This window comes from Microcaecilia unicolor, chromosome 3 (genome assembly GCF_901765095.1).
Source record: "Microcaecilia unicolor chromosome 3, aMicUni1.1, whole genome shotgun sequence".
In the NCBI taxonomy this organism is placed as follows: domain Eukaryota; kingdom Metazoa; phylum Chordata; class Amphibia; order Gymnophiona; family Siphonopidae; genus Microcaecilia; species Microcaecilia unicolor.
In genome coordinates this window covers 104,402,700-104,429,175 of record NC_044033.1, presented here as the reverse complement: position 1 = coordinate 104,429,175, position 26,476 = coordinate 104,402,700, and the positions used below count along the sequence as shown (strand labels likewise).

Below are 26,476 nucleotides of genomic sequence, written 5' to 3'. Positions count from 1 at the left end.
GTGACAGTTCCCTTTTTATCTTGCCACTCTGTGTCTCTTTTACCTCAAAGCGGCAGTGTGACAGCGTCACTGAAAGAAGTAGGCTGCCAGCTCGGGCCTTCTTGTCCCAACCTCATGGAAACAGGAAATTATATCAGAGAAGGGCGGGACACAGTGAGGGAACGCACGAGCCGGCAGCCTGCTTCTTTCACTGATGCTGTCACACTGGAACTATCAGCAACAGCTGAGAAGGGGGCTAAGGATGGAACTCGGGAGCAGGTGGGAGCTGAGGTGAACCGCTGGACATGGATGGATGGGGAGAGAGGAGAATCGCTGGACATGGATTGGGGGGAGGGCAGGGGGAGAGAGGAGAATTGCTGGACATGGATAGGAGGGGAGGGGAGGGAAGGGGGAGAGAGGAGAATTGCTGGACATGGATAGAGGGGAGAGCAGGGGAAAGAGGAGAATTGCTGGACATGTATAGAGGGGAGGGCAAGGGAGAGAGAAGAATTGCAGGACATGGATGGAAAGCAGAGGAGAGAGAGGAACATTGCTGGACATGGGTGGATGGATGGATGGAGGGAGGGGAGAGAGGAGAACTGCTGGATGGATGGATGGAGGGCAGGGGAGAGAGAATTGCTGGACATGGATGGGGGAGGGGAAGACAGAGGAAGGAGATGCACATGGATGGAGGAGAGAGAGGAGAAATGCTGGACATGAATGGAGGGGAGGGAACAGAGAGAAAGGAGATACACATGGAGGAGAGGTGAAAAATGCTGGACATGGATGGAAGGGATGGGAGTGAGGAGAAATGCTGGGCATGGACAGAGGGGAGAGAAGAGAAAAGAAGATGCACATGGATGGAGATGAAGAGACAAACTGCACATGGATGGAGAAAACAGGCAAAAGCTGGATTCACACTCTTTTATTTTATTTATTTACGCATTCTTGTTTCCCACTATTAAATTTCAGTTCAAAATGGCTTACAATTTACATTTTGATGGAGTTACAATAGTATTGTGCAATGTGGAGAGGGCATCTATAGTTCGTGTGGTTATTCATAGAGTTTTTGAAGAGGTAGATTTGAGGAGGAAAAGGTAATGGTAGCTTTTGTGTTCAATTGTAGTTTTGGTGATATTTTAACAGTTCAGCTTGTTCCAGTTTTCCAGTGGTGGGTATATTGGTACATAGGGTGAGAAATAGTCTGACAGTAAGTCATACGTCAAATTTAATGTCAATAAATTTATTGTGAAAAGAATTCTTGGATGAATAGCGAACATAGGTTGCCTATAGATGTGCAACAAAAATCAACCAAAGCATTCTGTGAAAATCAACTGGCCAGTTGAAATTTGCAGTAAAAAATACTATATGTTTTAATATTACTTGTAAATTGGTTGCTGCCTGTGCATATCATTTGTACCAATAGAATGTATAAAGCGAATGCTACATACCTGTAGAAGGTATTCTCCGAGGACAGCAGGCTTATTGTTCTCACTGATGGGTGACGTCCACGGCAGCCCCTCCAATCGGAATCTTCACTAGCAAAGACATTTGTTAGCCCTCGCGCCCATGCGCACCGCGCATGCGCGGTCGTCTTCCCGCCCGAACCGGCTCGTGTTCGTCAGTCCCGTATATAGCAAGACAAAGACAAGGGAAGACACAACTCCAAAGGGGAGGCGGGCGGGTTTGTTAGAACAATCAGCCTGCTGTCCTCGGAGAATACCTTCTACAGGTATGTAGCATTCGCTTTCTCCGAGGACAAGCAGGCTGCTTGTTCTCAATGATGGGGTATCCCTAGCCCCCAGGCTCACTCCAAACAACAAACATGGTCAATTGGGCCTCGCAACGGCGAGGACATAACTGAGATTGACCTAACATTTTATTCAACTAACTGAGAGTGTAGCCTGGAACAGAATAAAAATGGGCCTAGGGGGGTCGAGTTGGATTCAAACCCCAAACAGATTCTGAAGCACTGACTGCCCGAACCGACTGTCGCGTCGGGTATCCTGCTGCAGGCAGTAATGAGATGTGAATGTGTGGACAGATGACCACGTCGCAGCTTTGCAGATCTCTTCAATAGTGGCTGACTTCAAGTGGGCCACTGACGCAGCCATGGCTCTAACATTGTGAGCCGTGACATGACCCTCAAGAGCCAGCCCAGCCTGGATGTAAGTGAAGGAAATGCAATCTGCTAGCCAATTGGATATGGTGCGTTTCCCCACAGCCACTCCCCTCCTGTTGTAATCAAAGAAACAAACATTTGGGCGGACTGTCTGTTGGGCTGTGTCCGCTCCAGATAGAAGGCCAATGCTCTTTTGCAGTCCAATGTGTGCAGCTGACGTTCAGCAGGTCAGGAATGAGGACGGGGAAAGAATGTTGGCAAGACAATTGACTGGTTCAGATGGAACTCCGACATCACCTTTGTCAAGAACTTAGGGTGAGTGCGGAGGACTACTCTATTATGATGAAATTTGGTATAAGGAGCATGAGCTACTAGGGCTTGAAGCTCACTGACTCTACAAGCTGAAGTTACTGCCACCAAGAAAATGACCTTCCAGGTCAAGTACTTCAGATGGCAGGAATTCAGTGGCTCAAAAGGAGGTTTCATCAGCTGGGTGAGAACGACATTGAGATCCCATGACACTGTAGGAGGCTTGACAGGGGGCTTTGACAAAAGCAAACCTCTCATGAAGCGAACAACTAAAGGCTGTCCTGAGATCGGCTTACCTTCCACATGGTAATGGTATGCAATGATTGCGCTAAGGTGAACTCTTAAAGAGTTGGTCTTGAGACCAGACTCAGACAAGTGCAGAAGGTATTCAAGCAGGGTCTGTGTAGGACAAGAGCGAGGAGCTAGGGCCTTGCTGTCACACCAGACGGCAAACCTCCTCCATTAAAAGAAGTAACTCCTCTTAGTGGAATCTTTCCTGGAAGCAAGCAAGATACAGGAGACACCCTCTGACAGAACCAAAGAGGCAAAATCTACGCTCTCAACATCCAGGCCGTGAGAGCCAAAGACTGAAGGTTGGGATGCAGAAGCGCCCGTTCGTTCTGAGTGATGAGGATCGGAAAACACTCCAATCTCCACGGTTCTTCGGAGGACAACTCCAGAAGAAGAGGGAACCAGATCTGACACGGCCAAAAAGGAGCAATCAGAATCATGGTGCCTCGGTCTTGCTTGAGTTTCAACAAAGTCTTCCCCACCAGAGGTATGGGAGGATAAGCATACAGCAGGCCTTCCCCCCAATCCAGGAGGAAGGCATCCGATGCCAGTCGGCCGTGGGCCTGAAGTCTGGAACAGAACTGAGGGACCTTGTGGTTGGCTCGAGATGCGAAGAGATCTACCAATGGGGTGCCCCACACTTGGAAGATCCGGCGCACTACTCTGGAGTTGAGCGACCACTCGTGAGGTTGCATAATCCTGCTCAACCTGTCGGCCAGACTGTTGTTTATGCCTGCCAGATATGTGGCTTGGAGAAACATGCCGAAACGGCGAGCCCACAGCCACATGCTGACAGCTTCCTGACACAGGGGGCGAGATCCGGTGCCCCCCTGCTTGTTGATGTAATACATGGCAACCTGATTGTCTGTCTGAATTCGGATAATTTGGTGGGACAGCAGATCTCTGAAAGCCTTCAGAGCGTTCCAGACCGCTCGTAACTCCAGGAGATTGATCTGTAGACCTTGTTCCTGGAGGGACCAGCTTCCCTGGGTGTGAAGCCCATCGACATTAGCTCCCCACCCCAGGAGAGACGCATCCGTAGTCAGCACTTTTTGCGGTTGCGGAATTTGGAAAGGGCGTCCCAGAGTCAAATTGGACCAAATCGTCCACCAGTGCAGAGATTCGAGAAAACCCGTGTACAGGTGGATCACGTCCTCTAGATCCCCAGCAGCCTGAAACCACTGGGAAGCTAGGGTCCATTGAGCAGATCGCATGGGAAGACGAGCCATGGGAGTCACATGAACTGTGGAAGCCATGTGGCCAAGCAATCTCAACATCTGCCGAGCTGTACTCTGCTTGCACCCAGGAGACGAGGGACAACAGATTTTTGGTCCTTGTCTCCGGGAGATAGGCACGAGCCGTCCGAGAATCCAGCAGAGCTCCTATGAATTCGAGTCTCTGTACTGGGAGAAGATGGGACTTTGGATAATTTATTACAAACCCCAGTAGCTCCAGGAGTCGAATAGTCATCTGCATGGACTGTAGAGCTCCTGCCTCGGATGTGTTCTTCACCAGCCAATCGTCGAGATAAGGGAACACGTACACTCCGAGTCTGCGGAGCGCTGCTGCTACCACAGCCAGGCACTTCGTGAACACCCTGGGCGCAGAGGCGAGCCCAAAGGGTAGCACACAGTACTGGAAGTGACGTGTTCCCAGACGGAATCGGAGATACTGTCTGTGAGCTGGCAGTATCGGAATATGCGTGTAAGCATCCTTTAAGTCCAGAGAGCATAGCCAAACTTTTTCCTGAATCATGGGAAGAAGGGTGCCCAGGGAAAGCATCCTGAACTTTTCCTTGACCAGATATTTGTTCAGGGCCCTTAGGTCTCGGATGGGACGCATCCCCCCTGTTTTCTTTTCCACAAGGAAGTACCTGGAATAGAATCCCAGCCCTTCTTGCCCGGGTGGCACGGACTCGACCGCATTGGCGCTGAGAAGGGCGGAGAGTTCCTCTGCAAGTACCTGCTTGTGCTGGAAGCTGAAAGACTGAGCTCCCGGTGGGCAATTTGGAGGCATGGAGGCCAAATTGAGGGTGTATCTCTGCCGGACTATTTGGAGAACCCACTGGTCGGAGGTTGTAAGAGGCCACCTTTGGTGAAAAGCTTTCAACCTCCCCCGACCGGCAGATCGTCCGGCATGGACACTTTGATCTCGGCTATGCTCTGCTGGAGCCAGTCAAAAGCTCGCCCCCTGCTTTTGCTGGGGAGCTGTGGGGCCTTGCTGAGGCGCACGCTGCTGACGAGAGCGAGCGCGCTGGGGCTTAGCCTGGGCCGCAAGCTATCGAGAGGGAGGATTGTACCTACGCTTACCAGAAGAGTAGGGAACAGCCCTCCTTCCCCCATAAAAACGTCTAACTGAAGAGGTAGATGCTGAAGGCTGCCGGCGGGAGAATTTGTCGAAAGCGTTATCCCGCTGGTGGAGCTGTTCTACCACCTGTTCGACTTTCTCTCCAAAAATGTTATCCGCACGGCAAGGGGAGTCCGCAATCCGCTGCTGGATCCTATTCTCAAGGTCGGAGGCACGCAGCCATGAGAGTCTGTGCATCACCACACCTTGAGCAGCGGCCCTGGACGCAACATCAAAGGTATCAAATACCCCTCTGGCCAGGAATTTCCTACAAGCCTTCAGCTGCCTGACCACCTCCTGAAACGGCTTGGCTTGCTCAGAAGGGAGCTGGTCCACCAAGTCCGCCAGCTTCCGCACATTATTCCGCCATATGGATTCTCGTGTAGAGCTGGTAAGATTGAATCTTGGCCACGAGAATGGAAGAATGGTAGGCCTTCCTCCCAAAGGAGTCTAAGGTTCTAGAGTCCTTGCCCGGGGGCGCCGAAGCATGCTCCCTAGAACTCTTAGCCTTCTTCAGGGCCAGATCCACCACACCAAAGTCGTGAGGCAACTGAGTGCGCATCAGCTCTGGGTCCCCATAGATTCGATATTGGGATTCTATCTTTTTGGGAATGTGGGGATTAGTTAGAGGCTTGGTCCAGTTCGCCAGCAATGTCTTTTTCAGGACATGATGCATGGGTACTGTGGACGCTTCCTTAGGTGGAGAAGGATAGTCCAAGAGCTCAAACATTTCAGCCCTTGGCTCATCCTCCACAACCACCGGGAAGGGGATGGCCGTAGACATCTCCCGGACAAAGGCCGAGAAAGACAGACTCTCGGGAGGAGAAAGCTGCCTTTCAGGGGAGGGAGTGGGGTCAGAAGGAAGGCCATCAGACTCCTCGTCAGAGAAATATCTGATGTCCTCCTCTGCCTCCCACGAGTCCTCATCATCGGTATCAGACACAAGTTCACGGACCTGTGTCTGAAGCCGTGTCCGTCTCGACTCCGTGGAACCACGGCCACGGTGGGAGCGTCGAGAGGTGGACTCCCTGGCCGGTAGCGGCGAAGCTCCCTCCCCCGACGTCGTCGGGGAGTCCACCTGGGAGGCAGCCGAAACCGGTACCGCAAGCGGCACCGGTACCGGGGACCTCACCCCGGGCAAAGCGCCAGCTGTCGCCTCACTCGACGGCACCGGTGGCGCAAGCACCCCCGGTACCGGAGAAGGACGCAACAGCTCTTCCAGAATGCCAGGAAGAACGGCCCGGAGACTCTCGTGCAGAGCAGCTGTAGAAAAAGACTGAGATGCCGATGCAGGCGTCGAGGTCAGAATCTGTTCCGGGCAAGGAGGCGGTACCGGGCTGGATGGAGGGTGAGCGGTCCTCCCGGTGCCGATGCCTGCTGGGTGCCAACTCCCTCGGCGACCGAGAGCTCCCGGTACCAAGTCGGGAAGGTGACCAGTGACGATGCTTCTTCGACTTCTTCGAGCGAAACATGTCACCGGAGCTCCCCGGTACCGATGAGGAGGACGTTGAATCCAGACGTCGCTTCCTCGGGGCCGGGGCCGAAGAAGGTCGATCCCGGGGGGGCTGTACCGCAGGAGCCCTCAGGGCAGGAGGAGACCTACCCGAAGGCTCACCGCCACCAGCAGGGGAATGGACAGCCCTCACCTGCACTCCAGACGAAGTACCACCGTCCGATGACATCAGCACCAGAGGGGGTCCCGGTACCACCGACGCCCTCTTCCGAAGCCTCGGTACCGACGATGCATGAGGAGGACGCCTCGATGCAGTCGATGTCGATGCAGTCTCCGAAGACTTCGGTGCTGTCGACGCCGATGCGCCCGACGAATCTCTAGATGCCGATGCCTTCGAAGCGCCGGAGAACAGAACGTTTCACTGGGCTAATCTCGCTACCCGAGTCTTCTTTTGCAAAAGAGCACAAAGACTACAGGCCTGCGGGCGGTGCCCAGCCCCCAGACACTGAAGACACGAGGCGTGCCTATCAGTGAGCGAGATTACCCGGGCGCACTGGGTGCACTTCTTGAAGCCGCTGGAAGGCTTTGATGTCATGGGCGGAAAAATCGCGCCGGCAAAATCAAAATTTGCGATGATGACAAGAGGCACTGATACAAAAAGGGGGAAAAAAACCCGTGCGGGTGGCCAACAAGGCCGCTCCCGACAGCGAAAGAAAACTTACGCTGGGAAAAGACTAGAAATACGGGAAAAAGGTTCTCTCTCTTTTTTTTTTTTGAAAAACACGAAAGACGCATGAGGTCCTCTGAGGGGCACAAAACGGCGGCAAAACACGACCGTCCCGAGCGCGGACAAAAGAACACTGACGAACACGAGCCGGTTCGGGCGGGAAGACGACCGCGCATGCACGGTGCGCATCGGCGCACGAGGGCTAGCAAACGTCTTTGCTAGTGAAGATTCCGATTGGAGGGGGTGCCGTGGACGTCACCCATCAGTGAGAACAAGCAGCCTGCTTGTCCTCGGAGAATACAGTTACGTACATATCTACGGGTGAGTTTCTTTTATTTGTTTTTTGAGAGCGAGAACTTGTTAAACTGGTCAGAGCATATACGATAAGTACCATGTGGCTTTGCTGTGTATAATGGATTTTTTTGTATGTGAAAGATGGAAGCTGGAGTTGTAAAGGTACCTGCATCTCTCAGATTTCTGTAAAAAGAAAAAGGGTAATGGGGTTTGATATACTGCTTTTCTCTGGTACAATCAAATCAGTTTATACTTATTATATGCAGGTACTTTCCCTGCCCCTAGATGGTTCACAATCTACATTTCTGTACTTGTGGCACAAGGAGCCACAGTGGGAATCAAATCCAGTTCCCTAGGTTCTCAGCCCACTACACTAACTATTAGGCTACTCCTCCATTCATTGTATATTGACAGGTGGTAGCTGCTTCATGTTTTTCAATTTGTTCAGAAAGTCTGTGTGTCTTGTATGAAACTGTTTTGTCTTCTGTACCAAGGGTTTAAGAAATCCCTCTTACAAGACACCACAGTCTTTCTGAACAAATTAAAAAACAAAGCCTCATTCAAAGAATGGGTCTAGGGAAGGGGTGGGGTTCTACTAGACATCAGGGAATTTTCTGGAAGTGGGTGGGCATTAGACTGCCATGGCACTTTTTTTTAAATATTGGGGGAAGGGAGGGTCTTGGGAGGTGTTGGGGAGGGGGCACTGGACTACTAGGCCACGTTTTTTTATTATTAATTTTTTTAATATTAGGGGAAAGGGAGAGTCCAGGTCAGGTTAGGTGGGAAGAGGCCTCCAGGACCTTTGCAGAAAGCAATCTGCAGCAGGATGGTTGGGTTGCTAGACACCCGCTCCTCTCAACCAATTCTTCTATGTTGGTCTCGACCTGGGACGATTACAAAATTAATAATCAACAACATCAGCATGAATTTATTCTATATTGGGAGACAGCCAAAGCTGTGTTGAGAGGAGATATTATATTCTATCACAGTTCCAAGAAAAAAAGTAGAGATAGAACAATATTACACTTGCAAAAACAACTAGTGACATTACGTATAGCATATAGGGTGACTCCCACAGTCCAATTAAAAGAATGATAGTTAGTCAGGCAGCCCTTAACGAACTGCTGCAACAGTGAGCCCAAGAAGTCGTCCATGTACTATCAGTTCCAACTATACAAATATGCAATAAGAGTGGATGGCTGCTGGCTTGCTTGGTAAAGCAAAAGAAATGCATACAGAGGATACTTGTGCTTCATCTTCCCTTGGGCAGGATGAAGCACTCAGATGATGACATCACACAAATATTTCAACAATATTATACCAAATTATACTCACCGGATCCTCAATGTACATTAGATACTGACACTTATATGGGGAGTCTAGAGCTAGCAAAACTTACTGAAACACAGACTGCTATTTTGAATAGGTTCATTGACGATGATGAAGTACATTGGGCGGTAGGGAGAAGTGAATTATGCAAGACGCTAGGCCCAGATGGCTATAGGGCCGAATTCGAGGAGAGAATCCAAAGAGAATCCACGTACGTGGAGAACTCAAAAGATCCCATGAAGTAACATAAGAAATAGAGGAAAGTAGGAATAAAAACCAGGTTTTCCAGAGACAGGACTACAAACAATCTTGAGTAAAACAGTGTTTATTGGAAATCAAAGCAACTCAACACAATGCTTTGTTTCAGCCAGGCCTGCATCAGGAGTCTAAAAAATAATAAAATAAAATTCGTACAACTTGTGGACATACAGGAGGTAAAAATAATGATATATAGTCAAAGTGTATAAAATATGTAATGAATGATAAAAATTGATTCGTTGCCGAATGTAAACACATTCAAGAAGCATTTTGCAACACAAGTATGCAAATCACATGTAGTAGAATACTGTCCATCTAAATGTAATAAAAGCTTATTGTAATAATTAGAAAGCAGTTTAAATTATGGTTAACAATAGGATAAAACCAGAGATGTCAAACCATAAAACAACATATAAAAAGGAATTATGATAATGCACAAAAATTATACTGCTTGAAATGACCATGAAATATGGACTTAATTGATTATCTAGTGGAAAAATTAAGACCATGTTGATTTGAATGGTGAACGTATGTGTGTGTATGGCACGGAGATATTAAATATACAAAGGGCTTTTACTAACCTGTGTGTTTGTGTCAGAGAGTACAAGGTTAGGAGACATAACGGTTAGCCGTGACGGTCTAAAAAATAATGAAACATAACTACTGGTTAGGTGTGCTAAAAAATAGAGCAGAATGTGGAAAAGTTGAAAGGTGTAGAAAATGCTAAACAAACCAAAACGCTATTGGAAGAACTAGAACACCATGTGACAGGATGGAACACAGTGAAAAGGACACAGTGCATAAAAATGAGACTAGAAGGAAAGAATATGGAAGGTGTAAAGAAGGTGGGGAGTACGGATAACCAGAAGAGACCGGCCACCAATATACCAAATAGAGAACTGGCAGACCTGCCGCCGACACCTCTGCATGCAAGAAGACAAATGTGCCAAAGAGAACCTTAAAAAATGATGAAGAAATCAAAGGAAACTATAAACCATTATATGATAAGATGCACTCCAGTACTGAAAAAGGAAATGGTAGACAATATACCAGAGGAAGCGACTGAAAACAGAGTGAATGATGTAGACAATATACCGGAGAAAGTGACTGAAAATGGAGTGAGTGATGTAAAACTGTGATCGTCGGTGCATACGGAGAATGTCTTACCTTTAAAAAGACCGTGATGTATAGTTGCTACTGGATACTAAGACAAGAAGCCTTGTTAAAATGCTGAAAAACAGCTGGTTGAAAGAGAACGCCTTTTAAACAAAAACGTATGCAAAAATTGGGGGATATGACGTGTGAATGACGTGCAAAGTAGAAAGAAAAAATGAGCAAAAAAAATAATAAAAATGGATGAAAACATAGAACTAAAATAGTGACATATAATGTGAAAATTTGATGAAATATGATAGTCCATTAAAATATGTGAAGTAAATCTTATTTACATATGTGACATGGAATTGTGTAAATCTGGAGTGAGCGATGAATGAACGAGCAGTTACCGTGGTGTGTATACCTTGAGACATATCTTGGGCAAAACGTAATGAAATATAATAGTTCATTGTTACGTAAAACATGTCTAAATATGTGACGTGGGAATGTGTGAGTGGATAAACAGGTGCCAAGGTATACATGTCTTGAAATAAAAGCTTGACATGAAAAAAGGTGTTGAAATCTTGTTTGATTTGTTTATCTTTTCATAAAATGCCACAGGAAAACTTGTTTCAAAAACAAAAAAAACGTGATGTGGTTACTAAATGAAATGATAAAAAAATGGAATTTGAGACAGCTCCAAACAAACGAAAAATGGTATATCTAACCAATAATGATATAAAAATATGTGCAAAAAACTGTGTACAAAATGGATGACCTATATTGCTTATCATACCTGGTCAAAATAAATGTTAGTGGTCATGCATAAGGTGTTCCTAAAGTATGACTAAATAGTGACAAGTATCTGTGTAAAGGATATAGCATATACATAAAAAGTGCAGTACATAAAGAGAGAATTTAAATATTGCTATAACTGAATAATTATGTCATGGCAATTCTATCTTAATATGTGTAAAAGAGCTGCATGCAATCTGGTCGGAACCAATGTTTTTGATTATACATTAGGTGTTACAAAACAATAGATAATGATGACATACAATAAAAGTACAAACCATATACTGTAAATAATAACTAAAGACCTATAAAAAGGATATCTAAAAATCTATGTAAAAAATCAATCACATGCATCAACATATGCTATCAATGGTAAATGAAGACCACTTTAAAAGATATCTGAAAATACATATTAAAAAGTTTTATCATGTGCATAAAAGAGTGTAATACATGTGTGTGGAGGAGTGGCCTAGTAGTTAGGGTGGTGGACTTTGGTCCTGGGGAACTGAGGAACTGAGTTTGATTCCCGGCACAGGCAGCTCCTTGTGACTCTGGGCAAGTCACTTAACCCTCCATTGCCTGCCGCATTGAGCCTGCCATGAGTGGGAAAGTGTGGGGTACAAATGTAACAAAAATAAAAATAAATAAAATAATACAACAAAAATACAACAACATATAAATAAGAAATATAACGTATGCGTACAGAATCATTGTGATGTGTGTGCAATCCTAAAATACTCTTGAAATCCAAATTGTAATAATTGATAAAAGTTCAAATGCTGGTTTATGATACTATAGAAAAGGGTGAAAGTCAGCTGCGTTGTTCGGACCATGAAGACTCAATGTATTTGGTTCAAAAATGAATTTCTGTTCTTCTTGAAGTAAAAGATTATCAAGATTACCACCTCTCCACTTTTTCGTAAAGGTTTTGAACATTAAGAACCGCAGATCTGTTATAGTATGATTGGCTGCATGCCAGTGATGAACCAGAGATGCAGATTCCACTTTTCTATTAATACAGCTCCTGTGTTCTATAATGCGCATCTTAATAGCTCTAATGGTTTTGCCCATGTATAAAAGGGGACATGGGCAAAGAATGATGTAGAGAACAGAGGCAGTATTAAAGTCAGACGTATGTTTCAGAACACAGGAATTTTTTGTGATTGGATGAGTGAAAACAGAGGTCTCAAGACACAGGTTGCATACACTACAATGTCCACATTTACGATGACCTAAATGTGGGATACATGAAGTTGCTCTAATTTCTAGCAGAGTGGAAGGTACCAAATGTTCTCTCAGATTTTTATTTCTAGAATATGAGATGACCAATTCCTTATTCTTAAAACACTCGAGGCCTTCTAATATATGCCAATGCCTGCAGATGGAGTGTGAAATATGTTTTGCCAGGAAGGAGTACTTGACAGGAAGGGGTACTTCAGCGTGAACACAATATCAGGTGCCCTCTTTATATGAGTGGATTTAAATAGGCTTTCATGGTCTTGAGCCTATCACCCATGGACTGTGCCAGTTGATTAAATTCTTCAAAGTCAAATTCTACAAGCTTCTTGCAGCAGACATTAGGCAACCACTTGCGGACTTTTTTAATACCTCCATAGAGGAACGTACCCTACCTACCTCTCTACATCTGGCAGATATTATGGTTTTTCCTAAGCCAGAGATAGACCCCGTGTGCCCAGAATCATATAGGTCCAAAATTAACGGCTACTATTCTATCTAACCGTTTAGCTAAGCTCCTCCCATCCATTATAGCAGGTAGGATTAATCAGGGGGAGACAGGCAGTGAAAAACATACAGACTATCCTAATCTTCTTGGAGAGGGTATATAATACAGGTCAAGACACATTACTGATCAGTTTCAATGCTGAAAAAGCTTTTGACAGAGTCAGTTTAGAGTTTTTAACCATGGTCCTGCATGTGTATGGCATTGAGGGCTTTCTTGAACATGCAATTAAAGCTTTATATGGGAGACCCACAGCCAGAGTTCTGGTGAATGGTAAAGTTTCGGCAACATTTCTAGTGCTTAGTGGAACTCGTCATGGACACGCGCTGTCTCCTTTACCATTTGCCTTAACAATGGACCTGTTGATTCAGGAGACAGTATGAAACTGTAAATTACTGGTGTTACAATGAGTGTTCATGAAAGCGAAAGCTACATACCTGTAGAGGGTATTCTCCGAGGCCAGCAGGCTGATTGTTCTCACTAATGGGTGACGTCCAACGGCAACCCAGGACTGGAAAATCTTCCCTAGCAACAAATGTTTGCTAGCCTCGCGCTCCCGCGCATGCGCGGCCGTCTTCCTGCCCGAACACGAGCTTGCCCGTCAGTCCAGTACATAGCTAAGGTAAGGGAAGATACAACTCCGAAGGGGAGGTGGGCAGGATTGTGAGAACAATCAGCCTGCTGTCCTCAGAGAATACCCTCTACAGGTATGTAGCTTTCGCTTTCTCCGAGGACAAGCAGGATGCTTGTTCTCACTGATGGGGTATCCCTAGCCCCCAGGCTCATTCAAAACAATAAATATGGTCAACTGGGCCTCGCAACGGCGAGGACATAACTGAGATTGACCTAACATATTAACAACTAACAGAGTGCAGCCTGGAACAGAATAAAAATGGGCCTAGGGGGGAAGAGTTGGATTCTAAACTCCAAACAGGTTCTGTAACACCGACTGCCCAAACCGACTGTCGCATCGGGTATCCTGCTGAAGGCAGTAATGAGATGTGAATGTGTGGACAGAAGACCACGTCGCAGCCATGCAAATCTCTTCAATAGTGGCTGACTTCAAGTGGGCCACTGACGCAGCCATGGCTCTAACATTATGAGCCGTGACATGACCCTCAAGAGTCAGCCCAGCCTGGGCATAAGTGAAGGAAATGCAATCTGCTAGCCAATTAGATATGGTGCGTTTCCCTACAGCCACACCCCTCTTGTTGGGATCAAAAGAAACAAACAATTGGGCACACTGTCTTTGGGGGGCTTGTCCGCGCCAGATAGAAGGCCAATGCTCTTTTGCAGTCCAATGTGTGCAGTTGACGCTCAGCAGGGCGGGTATGAAGACGGGGAAAGAATGTTGGCAAGACAATTGACTGGTTCAGATGGAACTCCGACACCACCTTTGGCAAGAACTTAGGGTGAGTGCGAAGAACTACTCTGTTATGATGAAATTTGGTATAAGAAGCATGAACTACTAAGGCTTGAAGCTCACTGACTCTGCGTGCTGAAGTAACTGCCACCAAAAAAATGACCTTCCAGGTCAAGTACTTCAGATGGCAGGAATTCAGTGGCTCGAAAGGAGGTTTCATCAGCTGGGTGAGAACGACGTTGAGATCCCATGACACAGTAGGAGGTTTGATAGGGGGCTTTGACAAAAGCAAACCTCTCATAAAGCGAACAACTAAAGGCTGTCCAGAAATCGGCTTACCCTCTACACGGTAATGATAAGCACTGATAGCACTAAGATGAACCCTTACGGAGTTGGTCTTAAGACCAGACTCGGATAAGTGTAGAAGGTATTCAAGCAGGGTCTGTGTAGGACAAGAGCGAGGATCTAGGGCCTTGCTGTCACATGGTATTTTTTTAGTTTTATTTTTTTGTTACATTTGTACCCCACGCTTTCCCACTCATGGCAGGCTCAATGCGGCAGGCAATGGAGGGTTAAGTGACTTGCCCAGAGTCACAAGGAGCTGCCTGTGACGGGAATCGAACTCAGTTCCTCAGTTCCCCAGGACCAAAGTCCACCACCCTAACCACTAGGCCACTCCTCCACTTGGTAAACCTCCTCCATAAGAAGAAGTAACTCTTTTTAGCCGAATCTTTTCTGGAAGCAAGCAAGACTCGGGAGACACCCTCTGAGAGACCCAAGGAGGCAAAGTCTACGCTCTCAACATCCAAGCCGTGAGGGCCAGGGACTGGAGGTTGGGATGCAGAAGCGCCTCCTTGTTCCGAGTGATGAGGGTTGGAAAACAGTCCAATCTCCACGGTTCTTCGGAGGACAACTCCAGAAGAAGAGGGAACCAAATCTGACGGGGCCAGAAAGAAGCAATCAGAATCATGGTTCCGGTCTTGCTTGAGTTTCAGCAAAGTCTTCCCCACCAAAGGTATGGGAGGATACGCGTACAGGAGGCCCTCCCCCCAATGAAGGAGAAAGGCATCCGATGCTAGTCTGCCGTGGGCCTGAAGTCTGGAACAGAACTGAGGGACCTTGTGATTGATCTGAGTGGCAAAAAGATCTATCAAGGGGGTGCCCCAAGCTTGAAAGATCTTGCACACTACTCTCGAGTTGAGAGACCACTCGTGAGGTTGCATGATCCTGCTCAACCTGTCGGCCAGACTGTTGTTTACGCCTGCCAGATACGTGGCTTGTAGAAACATGCCGTTCCGGCGAGCCCAAAGCCACATTCTGACGGCCTCCTGACACAGGGGGCGAGAACCGGTGCCCCCCTGCTTGTTGATATAATACATGGCAACCTGATTGTCTGTCTGAATTTGAATAATTTGATTGCAGAACCGATTCTTGAAAGCCTTTAGAGCGTTCCAGACCGCTCGTAACTCCAGAAGATTGATCTGAAAACCAGTTTCCTGGAGGGACCAACTCCCTTGGGTGTGAAGCCCATCGACATGAGCTCCCCAACCCAGGAGAGATGCATCCGTTGTCAGCACTTTTTGTGGCTGAGGAATTTGGAAGGGACGTCGCAGGGTCAAATTGGATCGAATTGTCCACCAACGCAGGGATTTGAGAAATTCTGTGGACAGTAGAATGACATCCTCTAGATCCCCCATGGTCTGAAACCACTGGGAAGCTAGGGTCCATTGAGCTGATCTCATGTGAAGACGGACCATGGGAGTCACATGAACTGTGGAGGCCATGTGGCCGAGCAATCTCAACATCTGCCGAGCTGTGATCTGCTGAGATGCTCGTACCCAAGAGACGAGAGCCAAAAGATTGTTGGCTCTCGGCTCGGGAAGGTAGGCACGAGCCATCTGGGAGTCCAGCAGAGCTCCTATGAATTCTAGTCTTTGAGCTGGAAGAAGGTGGGACTTTGGATAATTTATCACAAACCCTAGCAACTCCAGGAGTTGAATAGTCATCTGCATTGACTGTAGAGCTCCTGCCTCTGAGGTGTTCTTCACCAACCGATCGTCGAGATAAGGGGACACATGCACTCCCAGTCTGCGAAGAGACGGCAGTACTACAGCCAGGCATTTCGTGAACACTCTGGGCGCAGAGGCGAGACCAAAAGGTAGCACACAATACTGAAAGTGCCGTGTTCCCAGATGGAATCGCAGATACTGCCTGTGAGCTGGCAATATCGGGATGTGAGTGTAGGCGTCCTTTAAGTCCAGAGACCATAGCCAATCGTTTTCCTGAATCATGGGAAGAAGGGTGCCCAGGGAAAGCATCCTGAACTTTTCTCGGACCAGATATTTGTTCAGGGATCTTAGGTCTAGGATGGGACGCATCCCCCCTGTTTTCTTTTCCACAAGGAAGTACCTGGAATAGAATCTCAGCCCTTCTTGCCCTGGTGGCACGGGCTCGACCGCATTGGCGCTGAGAAGGGCGGAGAGTTCCTCTGCAAGTACCTGCTTGTGCTGGAAGCTGAAAGATTGAGCTCCTGGTGGGCAATTTGGAGGTTTTGATATCAAATTGAGGGAATAACCCAGCTGGACTATTTGAAGAACCCACCGATCGGAGGTTAAAAGAGGCCACCTTCGGTGAAAAAACTTTAACCTCCCTCCGACCGGCAGATCGTCCGGCACAGATACTTTTATCTCAGCTATGCTCTGCTGGAGCCAATCAAAAGCCCGTCCCTTGCTTTTGCTGGGGAGCCGCAAGGGCCTGAGGAGGCGCACACTGTTGACGTGAACGAGCGCGCTGGGGCTTAGCCTGAGCAGGCTGTCGGGAAGGTGGATTGTACCTGCGCTTATTATAAGTGTAGGGAGCAGTCCTCCTACCCCCGAAAAAACGTCTACCAGTTGAGGTAGATGCTGAAGGTGCCCGGTGGGAGAACTTGTCGTAAGCGTTATCCCGCTGGTGGAGCTGATCTACCACCCGTTCGACTTTCTCACCAAAAATTTTATCCCCCCAGCAAGGAGCATCCGTAATACGCTTTTGGACTCTACCATCTAGGTCAGTGGCACGCAGCCATGAGAGTCTGCGCATCACTATACCTTGAGCGGCAGCCCTGGATGCAACATCAGAAGTATTGTAAGCACCCCTGGACAGGAATTTACGACACGCCTTCAGCTGCCTGACCACCTCCTAAAATGGCTTGGCCTGCTCCTGCGGGAGCTGATCAACCAAACCCGCTAACTGCCTCACATTATTCCGCAAGTGGATGCTCGTGTAGAGCTGGTAAGACTGAATCTTGGACACGAGCATAGCAGAATGATAGGCCTTCCTCCCAAAAGAATCCATAGTTCTAGATTCACGCCCCGGGGCCCTGAAGCGTAATCCCTAGAACTCTTGGCCTTCTTAAGGGCCAAATCCACAACTCCAGAGTCATGAGGCAACTGAGTCTTCATCAACTCCGGATCCCCGTGGATTCGGTACTGGGACTCAATCTTCTTGGGAATGTGGGGATTAGTTAATGGATGCGTCCAGTTCGTCAACAATGTCTGCTTCAGGACATTATGCAGAGGAACAGTGGACGATTCCTTAGGAGGGGATGGATAGTACAGGACCTCGAACGTCTCAGCCCTGGGCTCATCCACAGTCTCCACCGGGAAGGGAATGGCCATAGACATTTCCCGGACAAAAGATGAAAAGGAAAGGCTCTCCGGGGGAGAAAGCTTCTTCTGGGGCGAGGGAGTAGGGTCAGAGGGCAGACCACAAGACTTCTCGTTCGAGAAGTACCTGATATCCACCTCTGCTTCCCATGAGCCCTCCTCTGCGGAGTCGGACATGAGTTCATGAACTTCAGTCCGAAGCCTAGCCCGTCTCGACTCCGAGGACCGATGTCCATCGTGGTGTCGTCGAGAGGAAGACTTCCGCGCTGGAGGCGATGAAGCTCCCTCCATCGATGATGGCGGGGAATTAGCCTGGGTGGCACTCGTCCCCGGCACCGCAAGTGGTACTGGAGTCAGAGACCGCACCACGGGCGATGAGCCAGCCGCCGTCTCCCTCAACGGCACCGGCGGCGCATGCACTGTCGGTGTCGAAAAAGGCGGTACCGGCGGGCAAGCACCGATGGTACCGGAGATGGACGCAACAGCTCCCCCAGAATCTCTGGGAGAACGGCTCAGAGGCTCTCGTTGAGAGTGGCTGTAGAAAAAGGCAAAGGCGCCGGTAAAGTAGAAGATGTAAGAACATGTCTGGAGCGCGAAGGCAGTACTGGGCTGTCCGGAGATGAGTGCACTGACACCTCCTGAATAGAGGGCGAGCGGTCCCTCCGGCATCGGTGCTTCTCGGGTGCCGATTCTTTTGGTGCCCCGGAGCTCTTGGCACCGTGTCGGGACAGTGACCGATGCCGATGCTTCTTGGCCTTAGCTCGAAGCTCGGTACCGGTACCTCCCGGTGCCGAAGAGGAGGACGTTGAATCCAAACGGCTCCTCGGGGCCGGGTCCGAAGAAGGTCGGTCCCAGTGGGCCTGCGCAGCAGGAGTCCTCGAGGCAGGTGGAGACCTACTCGATGGCTCACTGCTACCAGCATGGGGTCTCTGGACAGCCATTATCTACGCTCCGGAGAACGATGCACCCTCCGATGCCGACATCGATACCTGCGATGACCTCGGTACCGCTGGCTCCGTCGACGCCAAAGGACCGGACCGGGCTCCGAACAAGATGTTCCACTGAGCCAAACGCACCGCCTGAGTCCGCTTCTTCAACTGGAGACACTGAAGACAGGCGTCAGGTCGATGACTCTCACCTAGGCACCGAAGACACGAAGCGTGTCTGTCAGTAAGGGAGATGGTCCGGCTGCACCGCATGCACCTTTTGAAGCCACTGGTAGGCTTCGAGGACATGGGCGGAAAAATCGCGCTGGCGATGTCAAACATGATGGTGCCTGAAAAAAAGACACCAAAAAAGAGAAAGACCCGCATGGGCGGCCCAAAATGGCCGTTAGCAAAAAAGAAAGTAAACTTAAGGGGAAAAACTAAGAAAACTAAGGGTTTTTCTTTTTGTTTTTAAACAAAGAAAAAAACGAAAGAAGAGTCAAAGACTCAAAAAAGAAAATCGCCAAAAACGGGCGAAGAAACAAACAAAAAGCGCAAGAGGAATACTGGGCAGAGAAGCGGCAAAGCAGCGTTCCCGAACCGCGGAAAAAAGAAGACTGATGAGCATGCTTGCGTTCGGGCGGGAAGACGGCCGCGCATGCGCGGTGCGCAAGGGAGCGCGAGGCTAGTAAACGTTTGTTGCTAGGGAAGATTTTCCGGTCCTGGGCTGCCGTTGGACGTCACCCATGAGTAAGAACAAGCAGCCTGCTTGTCCTCAGAGAACTTAACATCTTGGCATTTGTCGATAATCTTCTAGTGTACTTAACTCCCCAGCCCAGTCCCTTCCAGTGCTGCTGGAAAGTTTTGCAGAATACGGGTCGTTTTCGGGCCTTAGGAACAATATGAACAAATCAAAAGGGTTGCCTACAAATCCAGACCTCAGGAGATGGTGGGTTGGGAAGTTTCCAACTATAGATGGATTTACTTATCTGGGAATATTACTTACAGCTGACACTCAATGCCTATACAGACTTAATATGGATCTGTTGCTCCAACACATTTGCCAACAATTAACCCTCTGGAATAATTTGCCCATTTTGATAAGCGGCAGGATTAGTCTTTAGAGTATGATTTTATTCCTTAGGTGGTTATATGTATTTCAACACCTTCACTATATATATTAGAAAAGGATATCAGAAAGCTTAGGAAGATGCTGTCTCGATTTTGCTGGGGTGTTAAGAAACCAAACGTTCAGTTGGAGCAATTATATGGCGGCTGGAGGAAGGGGGGTGGCTTGGCCTACCAAACCTAAATTTATACAACTGGGCATGCCTGCTTAGGCACCTACTGGATTGGGAGTTGGGCTCAGAAGATTACACGCAATGGAGGAGATAGAACAGAACCTATTCCGGCCACTTCACCCTCACTATCTTCTTCATATAGCCTTTCGAAATGTCCCTAAGCACTGGCGACGGCACACACTGTTACACCCTATGAGACTCACCTGGCAATACTTGGCAACTTTATTGCACCAGAATCCTTCTTGTACAGAAACTTAAGCTTTTGGTCTGGGAATGGAGATGGGGATTTTTCATCGCTGGGCATCTAAAGGGGTGGTTTATGTAGCAGATCTCTTACTAGAAATGGGCATATTGAAATCTATAGAGGTGTTACAACAAAACTTGGGATCTAGGTTGCACATTATACATATCTGCAAGTCTCCACTTACGTGCAGCATCTTCTGAGGCATGAATGCTCTAGAGGTATGTTCCAGTTATTAAAACAAATTTTATTTCCCTCAGGGAGCCCTCAAGAAACTCTCAATGCACAGTTTCTAGTCTATATAGAGCAACTGTCTTAGTGTGGCCAAACAGGAGCTATGCACACCTGACCCAGACATGGAATGATGAATTGGGGTTGGGATTCTGAGAGGGTGACATACTTAAATTCTTGCAGATGATTCCCATATCTATACATAGCGCTCAGTATAGGGAAAATCAATACAGGATTGTTACTAGCGTGTATTTGTCTAAAACAAGCTTACTATGCAGGATGCCTCTCAACAGACATATGTATTAAATGTGGCTTATCAGAGGACACCTTAGAACATGCGCTGTGAAGTTGCCCTTCATCAGACAGTATTGCTGCATAGATCTATAGATCTTTTCCCCCAGACACATACTTTTTGGACATGTGGGGACTGCTTCAGCAGGCAGAACATTTATTTCTGTATAAAGATAGCACTGTAGGTAAAAAAATACTTTATGCAACATTGGACACTGAATGCACCGTCCAAATATTGGAATTGGAGAACTGTACTGCATACCTTAATGGGTTTGGAGGCTCGAGATGATTGCTATACTTTGAAGAGGAAACAGAGATTTTGGGCTGTTTGGGAGCCGTATGTCCAATCGTTAACAGGATTGGACATAGGGCTCCAACACGTAGCTTAATCTTGAACCAGATGCCTCTGTAGTTGACCCATTGAGCTTCATCAAAATTAATCATTTAAACGGGAGGGAGTAGGGGGTGGAGGAGGGGAGTATAGATTCTTGTTGATGTTATTAATCTGGGTGGGGAGCTATAAAAGACCAAGTTCCTCACTTACTGGTATGATAATTTGAATGATCTGATTCAGTCTAAGCTGTATATGTCACCTGGTATGATCCGACTAGTTCATGTTTATGCTGTTTGAGAAGCTGGGGAACTATAGCTGGGATGGGTGGGAGGTGAGTCAGACATGCTATTGTTTTAGTTAGTTAAACAAGGTATTTCTTTGTGCCTTGAATATTTATTTGCATTTCAATAAAAAAAGATTTAACATGAAACGGTGGGGGGGGGGGGGGGGGGGGGGGGGGGAGGTAAAATGTAAGCACTCAGTCATACTCAATTTTAAAAGGTGAATGCTGAGGGGGAGTTGAGAGACTGGGTGAAGACTAGAGGGGGTTGAGAGAGAGACTCGGTGAAGGATGAGGAGGGGTTTGAGAGAGAGAATGGGTAAAGAATAGGGGTTGAGAGAGAACTCAGTGAAGGCTGATGGGAGGATTGAGAGAAAAACTGGGTGTAGGCTGGGGGGCGAGTATGTGTGAGCAAGCAAGAGCATGACTGAAGGCTCAGGGGGGCTTCAGAGACTGAATAAAGGCTGACGGAAGGATTGAGAGAGACTCAGTGAACTGACAGGAGGATTGAGAAAGAAACTGGGGGCGAGTATGTGCGAGCGAGCAATAGACTGGGTGAAGGTTAGGTGGGGGGGAAATTGAGAGACCCGGTGGGGGGGGTTGAGAAACTAGGTGAAATCTGGAGGGTGGGGCGGGTATGTGTGAGGAATAGATAGGTGAAGGCTGGGGGGGGGGGGGGGTTGAGACACTGGGTGAAGGCTGGGGGACTTGAGAGTGAGTGAAGGCTGAGGGGAGGGTTGAGAGAGACTGGATGAAGGCAAGGGGGCGGGTATGAGTGAGCAATGGACTGGGTGAAGGCTGGGGGGCGAGTTTAAGCAAGTAAGATGAAGGTTGAGGGGTTCTGAGAGAGCCTTGGTAAAGGCCGAGGATGGGTATGAGCGAGTGAGAGACTAGGTGAAGGCTGCGGGGGTGATGGTTGAGACAGAGTGGGTGAAGGCTACGGGGTGACGGTTGAGACAGAGACTGGGTGAAGGCTGAGGGGGGATGGTTGAGAGAGAGACTGGCTGAAGGCTGAGGGCGTACAGTTGAGAGAGAGACTGGCTGAAGGCTGAGGGCGTACAGTTGAGAGAGAGACTGGCTGAAGGCGTACAGTTGAGAGAGAGACTGGGGGGGGGGGGCGGTTGAGAACAAGACTGGGTGGTGAAGGCTGAGGGGGGACGGTCGAGAGAGAGTCTGGGTGGAGGCTGGGGGGGGGTTGAGAGAGACTTAGGTAAGGCTAAGGGGTGGATATGAACAAGTGAGAGTGGGTAAAAGCTGTGTGGGTTTGAGAGAGACTGAGTGAACTCTAGGGGGCGGGGTATGTGTGAGTGAGGATGAAACTAGGTGAAGGATGAGGAGGAGGGTTTGAAAAAGAGAGTAGGTGAAGGCTGAGAGAGGGAGTTGAGACAGAGAGACTGGGTGTAGGCTGAGAGGGAAGAAAGAGAATGAGTAAAGGCTGATGGGAAGATTAAGAGAGAAATTGGTTGAAGGTTGGGGAGAGAGCAAGAGAATGGGTGAAGGCTGAGATGGGGTTGAGATATACTGGGTGAATGTGTGGGGGGGGGGGGGTTTGAGAAAGATTGGGTGAAAAGTCATGGGGGGGGGGGTGAGAGACAGACTGAGTAAAGGCTGTGGGACTGGGAGAGAGAGACTGGGTGAAGGCTGGGGGATTGAGTGAGAGACTAGGTGAAGGCTGAGGAGGGGTTTGAGAGAGAGACTGAGTGAAAGCTGAGGGGAGGGTTGAGAGAGAGAGAGAGTGGTTGAAGGCTGGGGAGGGGTTTGAGACTGTCACGACGACCTACTGTGTTGGCACGTCCTGTCAGATCATGTGTTTCCGCCGCACTGTGGTGCCTTTACTGTCCCTTCATCCTGGTAGCTGGCACAGGGGCAAGGGCTCTCTTGCTGGTGCTTCCTGGATTCTGACCTTGTCTGTTCATTGTCAGCTCTATTGTTTGTGCGACCTTGCCTGGATTCAGACGCTGTCTGCCTGCCCCTTGCTGGATCCTGACGCTGTCTGCTTGCTGCCTGTCCTGACCCTTGCTGGATTCCGACACTGTCTGTCACCCTGATCTTGCCTGGATTCTGCCACCATGCCTGTGTCTGTGCCCAGGTATCCGCTTGTCCAGGTACTCTCCGGGCATTCTCTCAAGTCCTGCTGGCCACTCAAGTCTGAGGACTCAACCCTCGGGGAACGGTGGTCGGTATAGGTGAAGCTTCTTCAGGCTTGTAGATCACCAGTCTCTCTCTGGAGGCGGCACAGGGGCTCACCATCAACCTGCAGCGCCGGAGGCGTGACAGAGAGAGAGACTGGGTGAAGGTTGGGGGGATATGTATGAAGGAGTGAGAGGCTGGGTGAAGGCTGGGGGGGGGGGGCGGTATGAGCGAGTGAGAGACTAGGGGAAGGGTATGAGCAAGTGAGAGATGGGATGAAGGCTGGGGGACGGGTATGAGCAAGTGAGAGACCGGGTGAAGGCTTTTCTTTCTCTATAATATCAGCAAAATTCGCCCTTTCCTTTCTGAGCACACTACCAGAACCCACATCCACACTCTTATCACCTGTCGCTTAGACTAAGCAACTTGCTTCTCACAGGCCTCCCACATAGCCATCTCTCTCCTCTTCAATCTGTTCAAAATTCTGCTGCACGACTAATATTCAGCCAGTGTCGTTATGCTCATATTAGCCCTCTCCTCAAGTCACTTCATTAGCTTCCTATCCATTTCCGCATACAGTTCAAACTCCTCTTATTTACCTATAAGTGCATTCACTCTGCAGCTCCTCAGTACCTCTCCACTCTCATCGCTCCCTACATTCCTCCCCGGGAACTCCGTTCACTGGATAAATCTCTCTTATCTGCTCCCTTCTCCTCCACTGCTAACTCCAGACTCCGTTTCTTTTATCTAGCTGCACCATATGCCTGGAATAGACTTCCTGAGCCGGTACGTCAAGCTCCATCTCTGGCCGTCTTCAAATCTAAGCTAAAAGCCCACCTTTTGATGCTGCTTTTAACTCCTAACCCTTATTCACTTGTTCAGAACCCTTATTTTATCATCCTCACTTTAATATTCCCTTAGCTCTTGTTTGTTCTGTTTGTCTGTCCTAATTAGATTTTAAGCTCTGTCGAGTAGGGACTCTCTCTTCATGTTCGCTGCGTACGTCTAGTAGCACTTTAGAAATGATAAGTAGTAGTAGTAGTAAGGCTGGGGGATGGGTATGTGTGAGTGAGAAAGACACTAGGTGAAGGATGAGGAGGGGGTTGAGAGAGAGAGAGAGAGAGAGAGAGAGAGAGAGAGAGAGTGGGTGAAGGCTGAGAGGGGGTTGAAGGAAAGAGATAGGGTGAAGACAGATAGGGGTGTGAGACAAAGATTGGGTGAAGGCTGTGTGGGTTGAGAGAGAGACTGGGTGAAAGCTTATGTGGTTGAGAGAATAAATGAAGGTTGATGGGAGGATTGAGAGAGGAACTGGTTGAAGGCTGGTGAGAAGTGGTATGTGCAAGCAAGCACGAGAATGGGTGAAGGCTGGGTGGAGGGGTTGAGAGACTGGGTGAAGGCTGAGGCGGGCTGAGAAAGAAACTGGGTGAAAGGGGGGCTGAGAGAGATTGGGTGAAGGTTGAAGGGGGTTGAGAGAGTGGGTGAAGGCTGAGGGGGGTTGAGAAAGAGACTGAGTGAAGGCTGAGGGGGGTTGAGAGAGTGGGTGAAGGCTGAGGGGGGGTTGAGAGAGTGGGTGAAGGCTGAGGGGGGTTGAGAGAGAGAGACTGAGTGAAGGCTGAGGGGGGCCAAGAGACTGTGAAGGCTGAGGGGGGCTGACAGAGAGAGACTGGATGAGGAGAGAGAGAGACTGAGTGAAGGCTGAGAGAGGATGAGAGATTTGTTTGAAGGCTGAGGGGGTGGGGGTTGAGGGAGAGACTGGGTGAAGGCTGAGGGGGTTGACAGAGAGAGACTAGGTGAATGCTGAGGGAGTTGAGAGAGACTAAGTGAGGGCTGGGAGGGGTTGACAGAGAGATTGGGTGAAGGGTGAGGGGGCGCTTGAGAGAGAGAGAGAGAGAGAGAGAGAGATAAAGTGAAGGCTGGGGGGGTTGACAGAGAGAATGAGTGAAGGCTAAGTAAGAGACTGGGTGAAGGCTGAGAAGAGGGGTTGAGAGACTGGGTGAAGGCTGAGGGGGGGGGGTTGAGAGAGAGACTGGGTAAAGGCTGAGGGGGCGGGGTTGAGAGAGAGTGGGTGAAGGCTGAGGAGGGGGTTGAAAAAGACTAGGTGAAGGTTAAGGAGGGGGGTTGAGAGAGACTGGGTGAAGGCTGAGGAGGAGGAGTTGAGAGAAATAGGGTGAAGGCTGAGGAGGGGGTTGAGAGAGAAACTAGGTAAAGGCTTGTGGATGGGTATGAGCAAGTGAGAGGTTGGGGATGGGTATGAGCAAGTAAGAGACTGGGTGAAGGCTGGTGGGTGGGTTTGAGCCAGTGAGCGACTGGGTAAAGGCTGGGGGCGTTGAGAGAGTGAGTGAAGGTTGGGGGATGGCTATGAGCAAGTGGGAGACTGGGTGAAGCCTGGGGGTGGGTATGAGTGAGTGAGAGACTGGGTAAAGGCAGGTATGAGTGAGTGAGAGACTGGGTAAAGGCTGGGGGCAGGTATGAGTGAGTGAGAGACTGGGTAAAGGATGAGGGGGTGGGTATGAGCATGTGAGAGAATGGGTAAAGGCTGGGGGACGAGTGTATGTGAGAGACCGAATGAAGTCCATGGGGAGGGGGGTTTGTGTGAGTGAGAGAGAGATTGGTGGGGACCAAGGTTTTGGTGACACATGAAACAGAGGCAATTGCTCCTTTGCTTCACCTATCTGGATAGTGCTCATCACACAACTGACAGAATGTTATTTGCAGGAGAACTGTAAGACACTGATTTAGTAAAGTTTCTGTGCCCACAGAAATAAAATAGGAAAACAGCCCTCAGTAAGCCAGTTTCCAAAAGAGCTACTACTGATCTGGAAGAGGATTCCTCCCCCACAACTTTACTGGGCACAATGTTAGAAGGACGGGGAGGGAGAAACTGGAGAGGTGGCTGCTACTGGCTCCAAGATTCTGTGAAAATTTGTTGAGGCCTGCTAGCCAATTAGATAAATTGCATATACACCTTATGTTTAAATAACAAATTTCAAAAAACA

The 26,476-nt window shown here is 48.6% G+C and overlaps 1 protein-coding gene across 1 annotated transcript in view; it reads right to left on the bottom strand.

Moving 5' to 3' along the window:
- The window catches only part of RALGAPA2 (Ral GTPase activating protein catalytic alpha subunit 2), an 898,249-nt gene that overhangs the window by 360,511 nt on the left and 511,262 nt on the right, over window positions 1-26,476 (bottom strand).